Here is a 17,944-nt window from a genome sequence, read left to right on the forward strand (position 1 = left end):
TTTTTTTTTTTTTTTTTGTTTAAAACAATCAAGAATTTACACTCTTATTTATCAAAAAACAGATAAATTCGAGAATTGTATCAACTATAAGTTAATTAAGATTTCACTTTATACCGTATCTATAAATTATGGAATTTGTTGAAACAGTACGATAATGCGAATAATTTTTAATCTAAAAACTGACTAACGTTACTTTTAAAATTCCCAATACTTAACGTTATCATCCATCATTTAGACAGATAAAAAGTAGATATATTATAATAAAAAAAAAAAAAAAAAAATACTTAATTACTTTGTATTATTACAAAGATACTAAATCCATTATTGGTAAAATATATCCTCCACATATAGCCACACACACAACGAAATAAATACATAAAATTCATTGAAATTCACTAGTGATTTCTTAACACTTTTCAGATAAATATTATAATTGAATATACATCTGCATATTTATGAAGCAGATAATATATAACTGGTAGCAAAAATAACTAAATTATCTCTCCACGTGTAATGCCGCTACAAACACGATCCTCACCACGTTCAGAGACGATTTCTGGGGAACAAGGGGTTTCGAGAATTCGTGCTTTCACCGAGACTCTACTAGGTAAAGTATTGATTCCCTCAAGCGCATTCAAATCACTCCCCATGGTGTAAAGCTATATATATATATATAGTGTGCACGGTCCATGCGTTCCTCTTTGTTCGTTCACAGTTTGCCCCATCCATTCGTCCCTTTCTAGAAATACCATAGTCGCTGCTGGTCACAGGTTCTCGAGAATCCTCACGAAATCCCTTTTCCTTTAAAGGCTCATCGCCTTTGCTCCAGGGAGGGACGTTTCACGGATCCAGAGCTTTGCTCTTGGGTTAGTAACTCATCTCGTAGATATACGAGATAAATCTGACTATAAAATCTTCCATTAATGCTCTACGAACAACGAAAATGTATTTGTCACGCGTAATTGTCATATTGATTAATAATAATATTTAATAACACGAAATTGATTAAATTCAAATTCACATCGAGATTAAAAGTAAATTTTTGGAAGACTTTATATCTATTATAAACACGATGGAGAATACTCTCTTCGAAAACTCTATAAATTATATGATTTTTGTTTATATAATAAAATTATCTTCATAATTCTTAAAAAAAAACCTCTTCTCCCAATTTAATTTTTCCTTCTCATATCAATAAATATATATATAACTGCATAGAATTATTTCTGTTTCTATCTACGTGTAAATCCACATTAAATTGACAATCTGAAAAAGAAATTGAAGTATTAAACTTCAAGAAAGAAAAATGAAATATCGCCTTAAGTCAACCTTTCACGACGATTCATAGATAGGGTGAAAAAATTTTCGAATTTAATCCGCTTCTTGCGCCTTAATCCCTCATCGACCGAATTCCAAGCCGAGGAACACGGTCACCCCCTCTTGGTAAACAACGAGAAACCGCTGAACTCGATCGATCGAGGCGCGAGACGGGGAGGAACCTATATTTGCTAATTAAATTGGTAACTAAATTCCCTCATACATATGTAACAGTCGCCACCGTTTGCCCCGTTCACGTGGAACAAAGAGGGGCACTCCTCAGATCCGAGATTATAAGCGAGGCGTTAAAGTCACTTTGCAAAACCGGTCTTGCATGCAGTAGCCTTACCCGAGCCGAGAATGCAATAAAATAAAGCAATTGTATCCACGTGCCGGTTCCCCACGACGAAAGAACAAGTAGTTTCGGTTTTCTCGATCTGCCTAACCGGCGATGATTAACCGCACATCGAATCTCTGCAGGTACTGCCTTCGTTAAGAAGGATTCGTGGAAAAAATTACACTCCACGTCTTTTTTCTTCATTTTTTAGAAAGCTTTTTAAAAAAAATTTACGATATCGATATTTTCTTTATGCTAGGATCACCAAATATGGCGTACTGTTTTTAGTTCGATCGAGATCTTGAAATTTATTTTTATTCTTCCAATTATTGAAAATAGATAGATGCCCTCTTTGAACATATGTCTTTTAAGAATATTTGTCAGCGTTTCTGGGAAAATTAGAAGTAATTTTCAAACTTTTTTTTTATCAAAGATTACTATTTAAATCTGGATTATTTTATTTTTCTTCTTTATCGAGGATGATACGGTTTGTTTAGGGCATCAATTTTTCTTTCTTTTTTTTTTTTTTTAAGTAAGTTTTCATGTTCCTTCATCGTTTTTATCGCCCACAGCTGAAACTTCGGCCTTCAATTTTCGGCACCAAAGATGTACGCATGTGTCGTGATCGTTTTATTACACGCTCCTCGACTCGAGTGACTTTAAGCAACGGATTGCACAACTTTCCCTATGAATCATCAAAACACTAATAAAACGAAAAATAAAACACACAAAAGGGTAATAATAATCTTTCCACGTAACGAAAGATATCAATTTTTTCGAAACAATTCTAAAAATGTATCGATAATTGCCAGACGTTATTCACAATTGTTGCGCGATATTAGCACATCATCCCTTCGCGTGACGAAATCACAGGATGAAATCAGAAACTGTGACTTTGCTATTCGTGTCTGACGCAAATTTCTGAGTCAAATTATCGTTAAGGTTTCTTTTAGAAACGAATGATCGTTGTTCGAGAAAGAGAAAAAGAAATGAAATGTAGAGAAGAGGGTGGTTTCCTTTCAACCATTACTCTCAGATCTCGTTTGTCGATCTTTCTGCCGAGATATATTGATTTAAGAACATCCCTCCTCCCCCAAACTTCGTTCGTGCTGTTTTATGAAAATTTGTGCAAATTGAAATGGTGGACGTCGAATGAACGTCGAAGGACGACGAATCATTGTCGTTAAAAATCCATCGTTTCCAGCGAGAACAAAAGTGAGTCGACAAAGCATGGAGGAAAGTGGATGATTAAAATTAAAGGAAAGGAAAGAAAGATCCGTTCTTTTAATAAATTCTTCCTCGTGCAAATAAATCACGAATTATATAGTCCTCCGCTGATTTTAATGAAATTTTGATACTGAAAAGATATAATACGTATATTTTAGATGCAACGAACGAAATTGTTTTACAACAATAACAATTAAAATATAAAATAATCCCATATTTCCATAATAAAAAAACAAAAATTTTCCAAACGATCTATTCATCGACTCAGATTAAATGATTTCTCTCTTTTTTTTTCAAATGTACAACTCTATAAAAACACTCCCAAGTTTGAAATAGAAGATAAGAGGCAACGGATCTGACAACGAGACACTTTTTGCGATATAATACGGTCAATAGGTTGGATACGTTACCAAGGAAAATAGGAGAAAAAAGAAGAAAAAAAGAAAGAAAGAAAAAAAAGGAAGAAACGAAAAACGGCGTGAAACGATTCAGAAAGATCGTTTGTATTTTTCTTTCGGCTATTACACGTTAGAAACGCGGCAGAGGGGAAACCTGTTCGCCTCCCCAGGCCTCCCCCTATATCCAGGTTAATTTCTACCCTTGGCAACCGTCTTCATGGAAAATTCCATGAACCTTTTTTTTACCTGAAACACGATGGATGATTCCTTTCAAGGAGAGACCCTTACGAGAAACACCCTCTGCACCCTCGTTTCGTATCGTAAGAATACAGGTAGCCAGGCCACAAACCGTGGCAAGAAATTTTAAAAAAGAAACGACAATGGATCGTATATCCTATACCCTATATACATTCTACATCCTGTACCTCAAAACTGAAAACTCGAATCATTGGGGCATTTTTCTTTAAGAAAAATATATTGATGAGACGGTTTTAAAAAACAAATAAAATCTTCTAACTTTATCCAAATCTAATATATCATCTAGATACCGAAAAGGTATTAAGATTACCTTTAAAAGATTCTTCTGTTTAAAAAAAGATTTTCAAAATTCGTTTGACGTATTTCCTATCGATTTGCTTAATTAATTCCAAGTTTTGAATTTTATTTATACCAGAAATGAAAAATTGAATAAAACTTTTGACATGTCATCGAATCGACATACGAATTAAATGGATGGAACTTTATGGAATTTAAGATATTTCGATAGAGAGAGAATAAAATTTTAAGAAGAGAGAACAGCACAACGAATAACTCTATTTACGATTCTAGGAATTTTCTTGTTTTTGTTATACGTAATCGTCGGGACATCTTACTTGCAAATTGCGACATTATGCGGACAATTAAAACGGTTTAACGATTTTAGAGAAGAATAGAAAAGAATCGTTCGAGAGATCGAATTTCAAAGTTCGAGGTGAAAAGTGGAATGGACACTTTGATAATTTCGTTCGAGTGGTGGATAACAACGTGACTCGACGAAGATCCAATTTCGGAATTTTCTTGATGGAAAATCAACGCGCGATAACAATTGACCGTTGACAGATTTACATATTTTATTCGCATGTGACACAGAAAATTTTGCATGCATTTGTCATACTTGTTTTGCAGTATAAATTATGTAGATCGTAACCTTATTAAAGCTTTTCATACGGAATGACATATTCCATGTTTCAAAATACGCTGTAAACAATTAAAATTTTATTACAATTGAAGGATTCGTAACAAAAACAATTTAATTTTATCTTTTTTTTTTTTCTTTTTTCAAAAGAATAGAAAAATACTCGTTCTTTAATTCTCTTTTTCGAATCAATTTAAATTATAACTTTAATTTTATTACCTAGAGAATTATATATCCAATCGAGTAACAAAATTCTTTTATATATCGTAATAAAATACATTACTTACAAACATTCCTTCACAAAAATCATTATATACAATTTCTATAGATTTTATCATTAATTATATCCTCCTAATACCTAATCAAAATCATGAAATTGTAACAAATCATATTGAATAAACATTAGACAAGAATTTATTTTTTATACTACTCGAATCTCTCGATTAAACTACTATCACATTTCTTTTTTAATAAAGCCCAACATTTCTTGGAATCTCGTTACCTCTTCGATCACAGAGATCAAGATATCCATGTCCAATTTGTGAGAAATAACGAGGAAGCGAGGAAAAATTCTTTGGGCAAATTTCACGAGTCAAGCTTCTCGATTCTTAAAGAGTGAAGAATAAGGAATGTAAACAGCGAAAAAGCGATAAACGACAGCAAACACTGGGAGAGGAATGTCTCGATTTGATTTCTCCATGGAACAACATCGTTTACGCTTTCACGGGACGTTTAGCCGAGCGTGTGTTCGGGCAGGCGAGGCGAACCGGCTCGATTAATGCAAATATTATTGCCCTCGTTACGCTCCCGGCTTCTCTCTGTTCATATAATTCGATTATTTTTAAGCGGCCGCGTACAATTAAGCCACGTACCGTAACACCGAGGATATTATGCCCGTTCGAGGGTCGGACTTTTCCATTGTGACGGCCGGTTAATTAAATGCAAAAAAAAAAAAAAAAAAAAACCGCGTGCGTGCAGTAGGCACGATCTCTCGATTGAAAGACTGCATCTATCTGAAACAATAAACAAAATAATTGAAATATGTATATCTGTCGAGGAGCGTACGGAAAATTCTCCTGGTTCGAGAATTTTCTTGTATACTTATTTTCACGAGAGGAAAAATCTTTGAAGTCTACCTTCAACTTGTCGAACAACAATTTTTAATTTTCACTAAAATTCGTATGATTAGGTTAGTAGGTATCAGGCTTCGTGGTGAGGTGATATTTATCCGTTGAATTCGATAATTGGCGCGGGGAGTGAAGAGCGAAAACAAAATAGGAGCGTTGGCTCGAAATCATAAATTATTTAAAGGAAACGCGATAGAAAAGAATAGTATTGGAATAACACGTTCGAGCACAGCGAAACTTTCCCACTGAAGCGGAAACAGAAATATATTTCTCCTCTCCCCCCCCTCCTCCTCCTGTTTAATTAATTAATTAATTAATTCCTTACGATGGAAAGTTAAAAAAACCGCGAGGTTACGCGAAATCCAATTCGCGAAAATGGATTCTCTCGACTTAGCTCGTCGATATTACGACCTCTGTTTCTATTCTCCTCCGTTTAAAACGTTCGCTGTGCTGTGTCGTAAACACACAGAGAAGAAGATGAAAATTCTCGATACGAGCCCGAGTGTTTTTACTCGAGGAAGAGAGAAGAGGAGAGAGAGAAGAAACCAAGTTAATAAATCATCACTTCCGGATTTGCGAAAACAAGGTGCGAGAAAAATAAGGTGTGATCGAACATCTGATTAACTGTTCTCGATCGATAAAACGAAAATAAGTTGCGTTTTTCTGCGATATTTCTCTTTCTTTTCTTTTTCCCTCTCTCTCTCTCTTTCTTATTTAGAGGAATCATGGAAAGATAAGCTAATTTTGAAATTTCCTTTCGAATTTTTCTGTAACGCGTGCTTCGTTGTTTCCGAATCGACGAAAATATTTGGTGCAAAAAAATTAAAGGGAACTAAATTCGCGCAAGGAACGATGTTCCTTGTCACTTTTAAAAAGGCATACCGATTGTATTTATACACCACCGTACAGGAATTCGACCAAGAATGTGCCGAAAACACTTGGTGACTACCATCTGTTGTTTGCCAAGCTTTCATGCATCTTGTCGACCGTTACTCAGACAGGCGCGACATGGATTTTACGTAAATGTTATGTATAACAACTTTTTATAAATGTGACGTGTTCCGCGTAAAATCAGGACGGGGGTATTGCACGACATTGAGTCGATCGAATAAATTCATTATGCATGGTGGGTGCATAACCCACGTTTTAACATCCACGATTCGGATGTTATATAATATAACGTTAAGCATATAATTTAATATACTTGTATTTATTCGTGCCAGTGGCAAATTTTCAATTCGATAATTTATGTCTATGAAAGTCTATACCAAGTTAAAAAAAAAAAAAAAAAAAAAAAAAGATAATTTATACGAGATCGAGATTATTGATTTGTCAATATTTATGTCAAAACGTATATTTATTTCGTTCGATAAGATTAGATTAACGATCGAAAGTTCGATTGTGAAAATAATAAAACGCATGAAATTATGATAGGCGATAATGTTGAATTCCAAACTGAATTGAATTTTTTTAGGTATAACCTAATAATCGATGGTTTATTTCTAAAAAAAAAAAAAAAAGTATCGCGTGAGGAAGTGTATCAAAAAAAAAAAAAAAAATAGATGTGGAAAATAAGCCTGAAAATCGAGAGAGAAAGAGAGAGAGAGAGAGAAAAAGAAACAAAGCAAAACAAAACAAAGGGATCCAAAGGAACAATGAGCCAACCATTGTGCTCTGCTCGTGAAACGCAGACACACCTGTAACGACGACATGCTGCTCGTCGTTCGTAAAAACATCCATCCAGGTAGACGAACGAAAAATGCATTCCTCTTCTCTCAAATCATAAAGATATTTCCATATGATAATACATCACCGAACTGCAACCTAACCCTATTGAATACAAAAGATTAAAACTTTTTTAAGGCTTTTCATCGAGAAAAGAACAAATAAGAAATACGTGCATACACACGAGACGTGGAAAAATTACTAATTTCGTATTTAAAAAAAGGAACTTCTTACTTAACATGAACGAATCCTAAAAATAGTGCTTCACCTTGACCGACGACGTGAAGTATTTGCGTCAACGTGATACGAGAATGGAAGCAATGATATTTTAAACAAATATAAATTACATTCATTTTCCTTGAGGTTATTTTCGAACATCAAATTTAAGGAGGGAGGGAGGGACCAACGACAATGATAAATCAATTAACGAAACGTTCAATCACTATTTTTAACGATCATCTACCGTCCATAAAATCATCCCACGAAATTTCACTTTGTAACACACGAATAGTAATACGTGTACATGGATATATAACATACATAGAATTTTTGCCTTGTTCACGAGCAAGAAAGATTATTGTAATTTCAATTAAAATTTCGAACTAATAAAGAATTAAAAATATGAACTATAAAAAATAAAAAAAAAATTACGAATTAAATTACTATAATATTAACGAAAAATCACGTAAGATATAATTTCTCGAGGCAGACATGAAAAAACACTGGAGGAAAGTTTTGAAACCGGAAATGACGCGAGACCGATGTGAAATTTTTCTTTACGTTAAGTAGAACGATCATAAATCACCAACAATGACGGATGGAAAGGATGCAACCGATCGTTTATATTGGCACTAATCGTGCGATCAGCACGGCATCAAGACCGTCCTGTCATGCCGGCTACTCCCGTATTCATGTTATGCACGGCTATGCGTCGCATTGTGTACACGTTGCACATGCAACTGCAGATGTATGCACATGCATTTAGCTCGGGTCCGATATCTCTTACGTGCGTATGCAATATTAGCCCCGCGTTCCTCTCTTTTCGTTCCGTTACCAGGCCCTAGGGAACACTAGATCTCTCTCGTGTGAACAAGGTTACCGTAAGATTTCCCTAGCGTAGAAAAGATGTTACGCGCATCATCCGAGAATTATTAATACTCAAATATATCGCGAATTAATAATACAATGCGCCTAATTAATAATACAAAAAGGGTTTTATCGATATCCTAGTCCTAGCCAATCTCAATCAAATTCCCTAAGGCTAGTTATATTTTTCCCTAGATGAGCAGCGACCACGTAAAAGTTAAATTTTTGAGAATGAAACGAGAAGAAAAAGGAAAAGTTTGGTACCTTATAGAAATTTAATAATATTACTATTTGTTGAAATTCGATTTTTTTCCTTTTTTTTTTTTCAATTCCCCGCAGAAATAAATACCGATCTTTAGATCTATTTTACACGATAAGTATATCGTTACAAAGAATAATATGCATCAATATGATTTGAGCAATATAAAAGTATTGCGTCACGACATCATCAGTTCTAAATCTTTACCAACGACCCAAACCTGTTTCGCCTCTGCTCCTACCACCACTATGTCATCCCCACGTTCCCCCCTAAAAGCCTGCCGTGTTTTCTATACTTACTTCTGATCTAATCTACCCGGCGAGGAAAGATTCATCTTCTTATTTTAGCCAGTGAATTAGGCTGCGGTTATAGCGGTTTTCCGACAATCTAGCAAACACGACAGGAACAAATCAAACAAATAGATTCTCCGAGTGAGAGTGGTCGCAGATGTCTCGACGAACATTTGTCCCATAACTTAGCCGAACTTGCCTCGTTAAGAAAAAAAAAAAGCATTCGCGTTGCAACCGCAGCTTTACGCGTATTTCACGATTAAACGTTCGCGTGGAAATAATCGGCGACGGGGAACGTGGCACAACGTGTTCCACCGTGGAAAAGTTCCACAGGAAATTTACGTAATTCGTAGCAACGCGTGTTACCGAGATATTAATTCCTCCGATACACAGATCGTACACAAAATCATTAAGCCTGGAAATTTATTTTGACAAAATAATACTTCCGTTACTATAATTATATAAATACTCGTGGATAAAATAAAATTCACGGAAAAAATAATTCGAATCAATATATATATATATATCTAAAACTACATCCTTTAAAAATTCTTAAAATAATAAACGACTACGTAACGTGATCACGTGAACTAATTAGAATGAAATGGAATCTCGAAAAGAACTCGATAACGATAACAGAAAACGAAAAAGAAAAAGAAGAACAAGAAGCGAGTTTCCACTCTCCACTCAACCTCCACGTCACCCTCGAAAATACCAAACTGAGAACGAAGCGTCAAATCTACACCCCCCGCGGTATCTAGCGTTGCGGAGCATCATCGAGCACGTCGCCCTTGATGCGGTATGGCGCAACAATTGCCGCAATTACGCCACCAGAGATAAGATTACGTAAAAGCGCGAGTTTGGCCGCTCTCTAGCTCCTCTAGAGAGGAGGGAATGGATACGAAAAAAACGGCGTGGACAAGGGAAAAAACGATGCACGCACGGAGACGCGGGGGAGGAGGAGGAGGAGGAGAGGGAGGGGGAGGAGGAGGCTCGACGAAAAGCGAGAGGGAGGGCGACGAGGGGGGAGTCGTGGAGAGTGGAGGGAGCGAAGGAAGGAACGAGAGGGACAGAAAGGCGTAAGAGAGGGATCCGTATGACTGCTGGCACCAAGCAGTCTGCACCGCTCACCTCGCCATTCCCGCGAGCAATGCCAGCCTCCCGAGATTGCCGGCTCGCCACTTGACTCGTTCACGAACGTTCACGAACACGTACGAGACACAGTCACAGTGCGTCGTACGTGTGTGTGCATGCAACACACGTCGCTAGCTGTTGCCCCAGAGGAGTCAGTTCCCTCCTTACTTTGGCCACCACCGATCCAACTACGCACCAATATACCGGCAGTTTCTTTCGTGGAACACGTGTTCACGAGGCTCCCCTTTCAAGGGAGGCACGCCCCTTTCAAGGGGAGGGCCACGGGATAACCGTTTTTCCGTCGGCTCACTTGGAAAAGCGAGATGATTTCCGTGAAAACGCCGAGTTGTTTGCTTTTCTCTTTTTCTCTCTCTTTCTTTCACTCGCTATCTCTCTCTCTCTCTCCCTCTCTCTCTCTCTCTCTTTATCGACTTTACGTGTTTACGAGAAACGGATTAAATTTTCACGTTACGTATCTGGGATGTTAAAATTCGATAATAGAGCGTTATCTTTATAAGCTTCCCTTATCGGGCAAGTGTGTATCGAGTGTATCCTTGGAACGAATGAAATCCAGTATATCACGCGATATCCGTGAAATTTAATTTCGATTATCGTTGTGGAAAATTCATATTCCCCGAACGAACAAAACGACGAGCGAACAATAAGCCGGATGCGATGTTAAATAAGAATTGTCTGTGAAAAGGGGATGAGATTCGAACGATTTCTAGGGAGAAGTCTTTTTCCTCTTCCTTTTCCTCTTCTTTTTTGGGAGGAAAAAAAGAAAAAAAGAATTCTTCGTCGACACGGTTGAAGATCGATCGCGATGAGAAAACATGTTCCCGACGCGTCGTACAAACGTAAACGAAATTGGAGGAGAAGATAGCGGAGAGAGGAATACGAATGGAACGTGGGAAAAGTAAGTAAGAGAACGGGTAAGGTCGAATGGAACGACGCGATACGGCTCGATTCTAAATTTGGTCGGACCACGGAGAGAAGCGTGGACGGAAAGAGTAGTGGCAGCCACGAAGGGAAAAGCAAATGGTGGTGGGGTAAGGTGCACTCGTGAACAGACCGTTCATTGTCTGCGATGGATCCACTGTATAATACGCCTCGTTCTAATTCCTTTCCTGTTTACGTTGCTTCACGACCACTGTACTGTGTACGCGTGGCACATTTCTTTTTTTTCCCCTCTTTTTCCCCCCTTTTTTTCCTCGATCACCATCACACGTTATAAATACATTTCGATCGAATAATTCTCTGTTTCATCTGTAATATAAAGATATGTATTAATTAATTTGCAAGCGTTTGCTTTCCCTGTATAAATGGAAATAATAATAAAATCCGATTACGTAAATAAACGATTTTATCATCGATTTTCTTGGCAAAGGAGGAAACATTGATTAATTTAATTTATTTCGTGAGCAACGTAAGAAATAAAATCCCATTTTCCTAACCTTGACATTTCTCCAATTCTTCTATTTAAATATCTAAACACAATGGTATTGCAAAAATTTAATTTCACCGTGTTATTTATAGAGATATAGAGAACCTTCTTACACGCTTCCACTTTACCTAAACATCACGATTGCCAGAATCGAAACGTCGGTCGAATAAATAATCGCCTGTGCAAAAATATTTCGTGACGTAATATAATTAATTAATTCACAAGGAAGCAAGCTTCTATCTTAATTGGAGTCACATGGCGCAAACTTTCCGTCGCTTTTCCAGACCATTATCGTGATTCATGTTATTCGCTTCGGAGATAGCTCAGACGTGGCAGATAAAATTGCACAAGGTCCCCAGATAATCGTCGCCTCCTCGTCGTGTTTTCGAAATTTCTTTCCTTTTTTTTTTTTTTTTTTTCTTCAACGCTAAGAGGGTGACTCGAGCGCAATAAGAATGGGAGAGAAATGTTAACGATTTACAAAGCAACGTCGAACCGCCACGGGTAGTAACTTCGGGCCGCAGGAGCGCAGGTGTCGCCGGAAGTCGTTTTACGAGCGAACGGAAACGTAAATCGGAGCACGGCCTTCGTCATGGGCCTGAAGGGAAACTTGAACGTAACTGAACACGAGAGAAGAGAAGTGGTTACTCGATAAATTTTCATCGAAGACATTTACGACATGATTGCGTAATTAATAATGTAAATAACGTACGTATCTGTTCGATCTTAAGATTCCTTCCCAACTTTAACACGGTTATTGTTATTTAGAGTGGAAGATAAATCAAATTTCATCGTTTCATCGAGATGAAAAATAATAGAGTAGTTCTCTAAAACTGGATACTTTATCGGGAGATGTTTTATCTGAATATAAATGAATGCAATGGGAAAATAATTGTGCAATAGAAGATTATTCTAGATCATACGATTTATATATATATATATATATTCGTGGTGATAAGACTTTTTCTATTATTAATTAATTTTTGTTATCCAATAAAAAATTATAGAAAAATTTATACTCTAAAGAGATTGAATAGATATGATAAAAAAGATATTTATTTCTGGACCTCTCTCTCTCTCTCTATCTCTCTCTAGCTTCGAAAAAAAAGATTCCCCGATACATTATCAATATTAGTCCATATCATTATCGGATCGAAAATTTCTGACGAGATTGGAAGTATTTTCTATAATTCGTGATAATAGATATTTGCGCAATAATTTCGCTAATTCAAAATAAAATTTCAATAACCTTATATTTAATACCGTTCTCTTATAATCACACGTACTACGCGAATCATGATTTAAAACATGAATTTAAAACGACAAAAACGGTTTATAATTTTCCATTAAAAATTAAAAACACGGTAATATACGTAGGTAAATACAAATATTAATTATAATATTTCCTTGTTGAAGCGTATAAAAATTACACGTGTACGTGGAAAGGAACGTGGATACAAGAAGAAAAAAAAAAAAAAAAAAAAAAAAAGGAAAGAGTCGAAGAATCAAAGGAGGATCTGGGATCATTACAAATTCGTACGTGACCAAGCTCACGTTTACCTAGAAGCGTTGAAAACAGACTGCGGTTGGCGAGCCACCGGTTGTGAGCCATGCTTTAAAGGATCGGAGCAAGCACGCTGCAAGCTCTTGAATAGATTCAATCGTCGGGAGTGTCTTCTCGGAAATACTCGGATGCATTTAAATGCCCCCTCGGTCAAATAAACAGGTCGCCAGTTGAATACCGATCGTCCCGCCCGATATGATTTTTGCATTCGAATCGCCGCCATCATCTTCCACCACGTCGCGTTTTTATGACGTCCAATAATTCGACCGTCCAATAATTGCCCGTTTTAATTGCATTCGTTTCTTTTGTAACGATCTCCCCCTCCCTCCAAATCTATCGTATCACACCGTGTGCACACGATCTTTCCATCTTGATTTTTCACGCTATGGAAATTATGGCAAGCTTCTAATTGATTTCTAATTGTTTACTCAAGCCACGTATTTCCTCGAGTACGATTTATTTTCTCAAAGATCGAATAGATCCTTTATATTCTGGTAACGGGATTTCATATCACATTTCACGAACTTGTATTTGTACACCGAACAATTTTGAACAATTTGTTGCAATTTCTCCTTTTTATTTCTCATTCTCAAATAGAATCTGTGGAATGAGGTAAGATTAATTAATCTGGAATTTGGAAAACTCATTGTTATATCTATATCGCTTTTAATTTAGAAAAAAAGGTAAAAAATTTCTTAAAAATCACAATACTGATACTACCCATTATCGCTTTTCACGTAATGAAATTTTCTAAAGATATCCATTTATATTTTTCCATATCTAAAACTCATTAAATCAAAAAAAAAAAAAAAAACAAAAAAACAAAACGATGTATCTCATTTTGCATTCATCGCGAGCAAACCTATTCGAAAGCGTGATTCAACAAACAGAAAGAGAGAGAGAGAGAAAGAGAGAGAGAGAGGTATACATTTTGACCTTGATCACCGAACAAATGTGCTAATATTGATTGTAGCGCGGCAAGAGACGTGAAATAATTGCATCGGATACCGGAAAAAAAAAAAAAAAAAAAAAAGCGATGCCACACGTCACACGTTCGTGGGACGAATAGAGAAGTAGTCCGTGGTGAGTAATCGATAATGCCAACGGACAATGGGCAATAATTACAGACAGTGGAGTTGCCGCCTATGATCGATCGTAATCTCGTAAAAGCTTCAAGGATGATGCCCCGAAGCGTTTCGCGGGTCTTTGCCAAGGACACGATCGCTTGTCCATCTTTGAACAGGATTGCATCATAATCCTCCCCCTCTCCCCCCTTCCCCCTCTCCCACAGTCCCGCGTCGACGCGATGTCTGTGACGGAGAGCTATCGTAAAAAAATGCGGAAAAATACCACGAGCCCGTAAACACCGAACGATTTTTCATTGGAAAAAGGCGGAATGACACGTTCGAGACTCGAAGAATGGAGGAATTCTCGTGCAACGAGGTCGATTTCGGTAAATTGCATTCGCGATAAATTTTATACTAATGTTACGAGAAAGAGGAAAATTAAGAGGGTGGAAATTTCGTGGAACGATCTATAATCCGATTTCAGGATCCCTAAAATTTTATAACTCACTTTCGAAGGTATTCGAAAATTAAGAATAATTTATAATGGGACTCGAATAATTCTCGATTTTCATCTACGAACGGCAAGAGGGGGGGGGGACCAATTGCAGATGGTCAAAAAATTATTAATATTCTGGGAAACCTGGGTCGGATATCGCAACTCTATCCCGAGAGAAAAATCCGCCAAGCGGAAAAGAGAATCGGGGAAGAGGATTGGGAATTCGAAGAGGAGAGGAGGTTTGCTCCTAGGAATCCGGGTGATCACGGTGGAAAGCGTAAATAGCCCGGGCCGAGATAAAATGAAAAACAAACTCCCGTTTGACGTAACGCCACGTGGTGGCGCGCGTACGTATACACATACACGCGCGCGTACGGTGGGGAATCGTATTGTGTGAAAAGAAACGGGGTTCACAGAAACGAAATTTACGAGGGCCGAGGAGATCTGCTCGAGGAGAGACATGTGCGTACAGGAGCTTTCTTTCGTGGGGGGACGGGAGAAGGGGGGAGAGGGGGGGGGGGGGATAAGGAAAAAACGTGGGAGCAGTGTCGACACCGCGCGTGTGTATGCACACACGTTTACGCGTGTGCACGTGTTAGAGTCTCTCTCTCTCTCTCTATGCGGAGAGACAAAAGAACTCGCGGGGATACGACGACATCGTTAAAGAACGTAGCCGGGGGGAAAAAATAAGCAGCTGACGGTACAATAAACTGAAAATGTCCGTACGAATGCGGCACGATCATTAAATTCATGGAAAAACAAATAAATGTGTTCTACGAAACCTGTCTCTCCACCCATTATTTATTCATAGTGGCGTTAGTTTCGAGTTTACTGTCCAATTACGAAGCCACTCTTCCATTGTAAATTACTTTTTTAAACGTTCTTCTTTACGTTCCTATTTTTCTTCTTTTTCTTTTTTTCTTTTCNTTTTTTTTTTTTTTTTTTTTTTTTTTGTTGTTTTGCACATTACGCGTGTGTATTATATTACGTGTATTGTGTATACACGTCGTCTTGGGTTATTTCCGATGAAAAGACTTAACGGGAAGTCGTAGTTTAAAACAGCGGAGATAAGACATTTTGAATTAAAACTAATTATTCCCTACTTAACGGTATTTTCGCAGATAAAGATAGAGAAACGTGAAAAGTGAAAAAAAGAACGGGAAACATCTTTACGATGATAACGTCATCATCCAGGCAAAATGTTGCCGTCAACACTTGCAATCTCATTATATTCCGATTTATCACGATATCTGCATAAACATGCAATTTCAATCGGAAATGAGAAGGCTAGATTTTAATAAACACTCTGATGAAATTTTTCATCGATTTACATGTATAACCCGTGTAATCAATATTTCCACTATGGGAAGGGTGGGGAGAGAGGCACGATTCTTGCACAATTCCTCTTGTTTTTCGACTTCGTTCGCATTTGGAACTAGATAAGAACTACACATGACGACGATTTTTGCCTCGACTGTCCCCTGCAGTTACGTACATGTGTGTGTGTGTGTGTATATATATATATATACGCGTGTACACATGTACACGATCGGTCACGATGTAACTGGGAAAAATGAAATATTTCATGCGACGATAAAACGCTTGAAAACATATATATATATATGTCTGTATGAATGCACGTGTGCGTTTCATTTGCATTTATACAGATTCTATTCAAGCGCCATCGTTTTGTATTCGTACGCGTGTTGAAAAAGCATCGCGTTTCCCTTATTATTCGACACTATGAAAAACCTGTCTCCCTTTGAATCAGATTAGATAACTACGATTCAACACAATCCCACGAAACGATTCACGAAAAAGCCGGTTACGGTTCGAGTTTTTCTCTCGAGCTTCTAAAATCGATGGTACACGATCGAGAAATATTTGAAATTGTGAATATGGTTGAATATGAAAAGAATGAAAAACGAAAGATCGAAAGATGATCATTTATTCGTTGCTATGTTAATTTCGATTATTCTAACGTTAATGTTAATTGTGCCGATTGTGAATAATGACCAATAATCTTAATATTTTTACCAAATACCGTAAGAATATGACGGTTTTTATGGAGCAGGCTAAAGTATGGTAAATTGCAACTTTTACTAAGAATAAAGCAAACGCGTTTTCAATGACCCCGATTCTTCATATTTTTTTTTCCCTTCCTACGTATAGGAAAATATCGGTGCTGAATTACACCGCCGCTACCATGATATTTCTGGTGTGGATGTGCGATTGGAAACCAGTATGCAAACGTATTCCCTATTATGGTAGTAAATACGAAACGGGATCGCCTCGAAAATATTCGCATTTTTAGAAATACAACGTTACATAATGTTTCATTCTTAGTTCACAAATTTCCAAGAGAAATTAATGAAAAACGTGTTTAAATCATTTTGTAAAATTCAATAAATCATTGTATAACGTTATTTGATTTATTTGAGGCATTGTTAAATAAATAATCGAATAAAAAAAAAGAACTCGCCCGAACAGGGACTCGAACCCTGGACCCTCAGATTAAAAGTCTGATGCTCTACCGACTGAGCTATCCGGGCGATGAAAGAATATGCCCTTCTAGCCTGTTATAACCTACACTATTCCGGCTTCGTTCGAAATAAACGGGCATGTAAAGGAAAAAAAAGATAACTCGCCCGAACAGGGACTCGAACCCTGGACCCTCAGATTAAAAGTCTGATGCTCTACCGACTGAGCTATCCAGGCGATGGAAACTAATTCTCTCATAGTGCATCCAATGCATCGTGACAAACTTTTACAACGACAATTTCTTTTTAAACAATCGTGAAATTTTCATAAACTTTTTTCAACGAGAAATAAAATTCTTCTCATTATTTTTTCTTCTAACGAACAATATTCTTTTGTGCGAAATAACGTATGCATTGATCGTTCCTCTCGGTAAAATAAAAAATTATAATTAAATAGTGAATCAACGTTAAACGTGAATCAGTATTTATAGTATCCTAGTTTATCACGATACATTGATCGATGCTATAACCTTCGACTTGCACGAACCGCTATGAATATATAACAAAAAGAAAAAGAAATAAAGTCGAGAAATAAAGTCTGATGTCGGCAATCGAGGGCCCGAGGTTCACGATTTTTTAACCCACGTAATCATTGATGATGAACTATTAATCCAGTTGAAGCTAGAGGCGTGCTAATTACGGCTTAATCGTGGCATGATATTAAACACGCCTCGTTGAATTTTATCTTTTCTTTCGCATATTGATAACGAAGAATTGAGCCGAGAATCGAGACAGCTGCAAACATGTTTTTTTAACAAA

The 17,944-nt window shown here is 37.1% G+C and overlaps 1 protein-coding gene and 2 non-coding genes across 4 annotated transcripts in view; all 3 read right to left on the reverse strand.

Annotated features, from left to right (window-relative positions):
* The window catches only part of LOC122712530 (sestrin-1), a 163,932-nt gene that overhangs the window by 55,129 nt on the left and 90,859 nt on the right, over window positions 1-17,944 (reverse strand). The window lies entirely within an intron of this gene.
* On the reverse strand, window positions 17,125-17,197 carry Trnak-uuu. Its single transcript has one exon. It is a non-coding gene; the product is annotated as a tRNA-Lys (tRNA).
* Window positions 17,291-17,363, reverse strand: Trnak-uuu. Its single transcript has one exon. It is a non-coding gene; the product is annotated as a tRNA-Lys (tRNA).

The sequence above is a fragment of the Apis laboriosa genome, unplaced genomic scaffold (genome assembly GCF_014066325.1).
Source record: "Apis laboriosa isolate Shangri-la unplaced genomic scaffold, ASM1406632v1 scaffold202_cov151, whole genome shotgun sequence".
NCBI classification, from domain to species: domain Eukaryota; kingdom Metazoa; phylum Arthropoda; class Insecta; order Hymenoptera; family Apidae; genus Apis; species Apis laboriosa.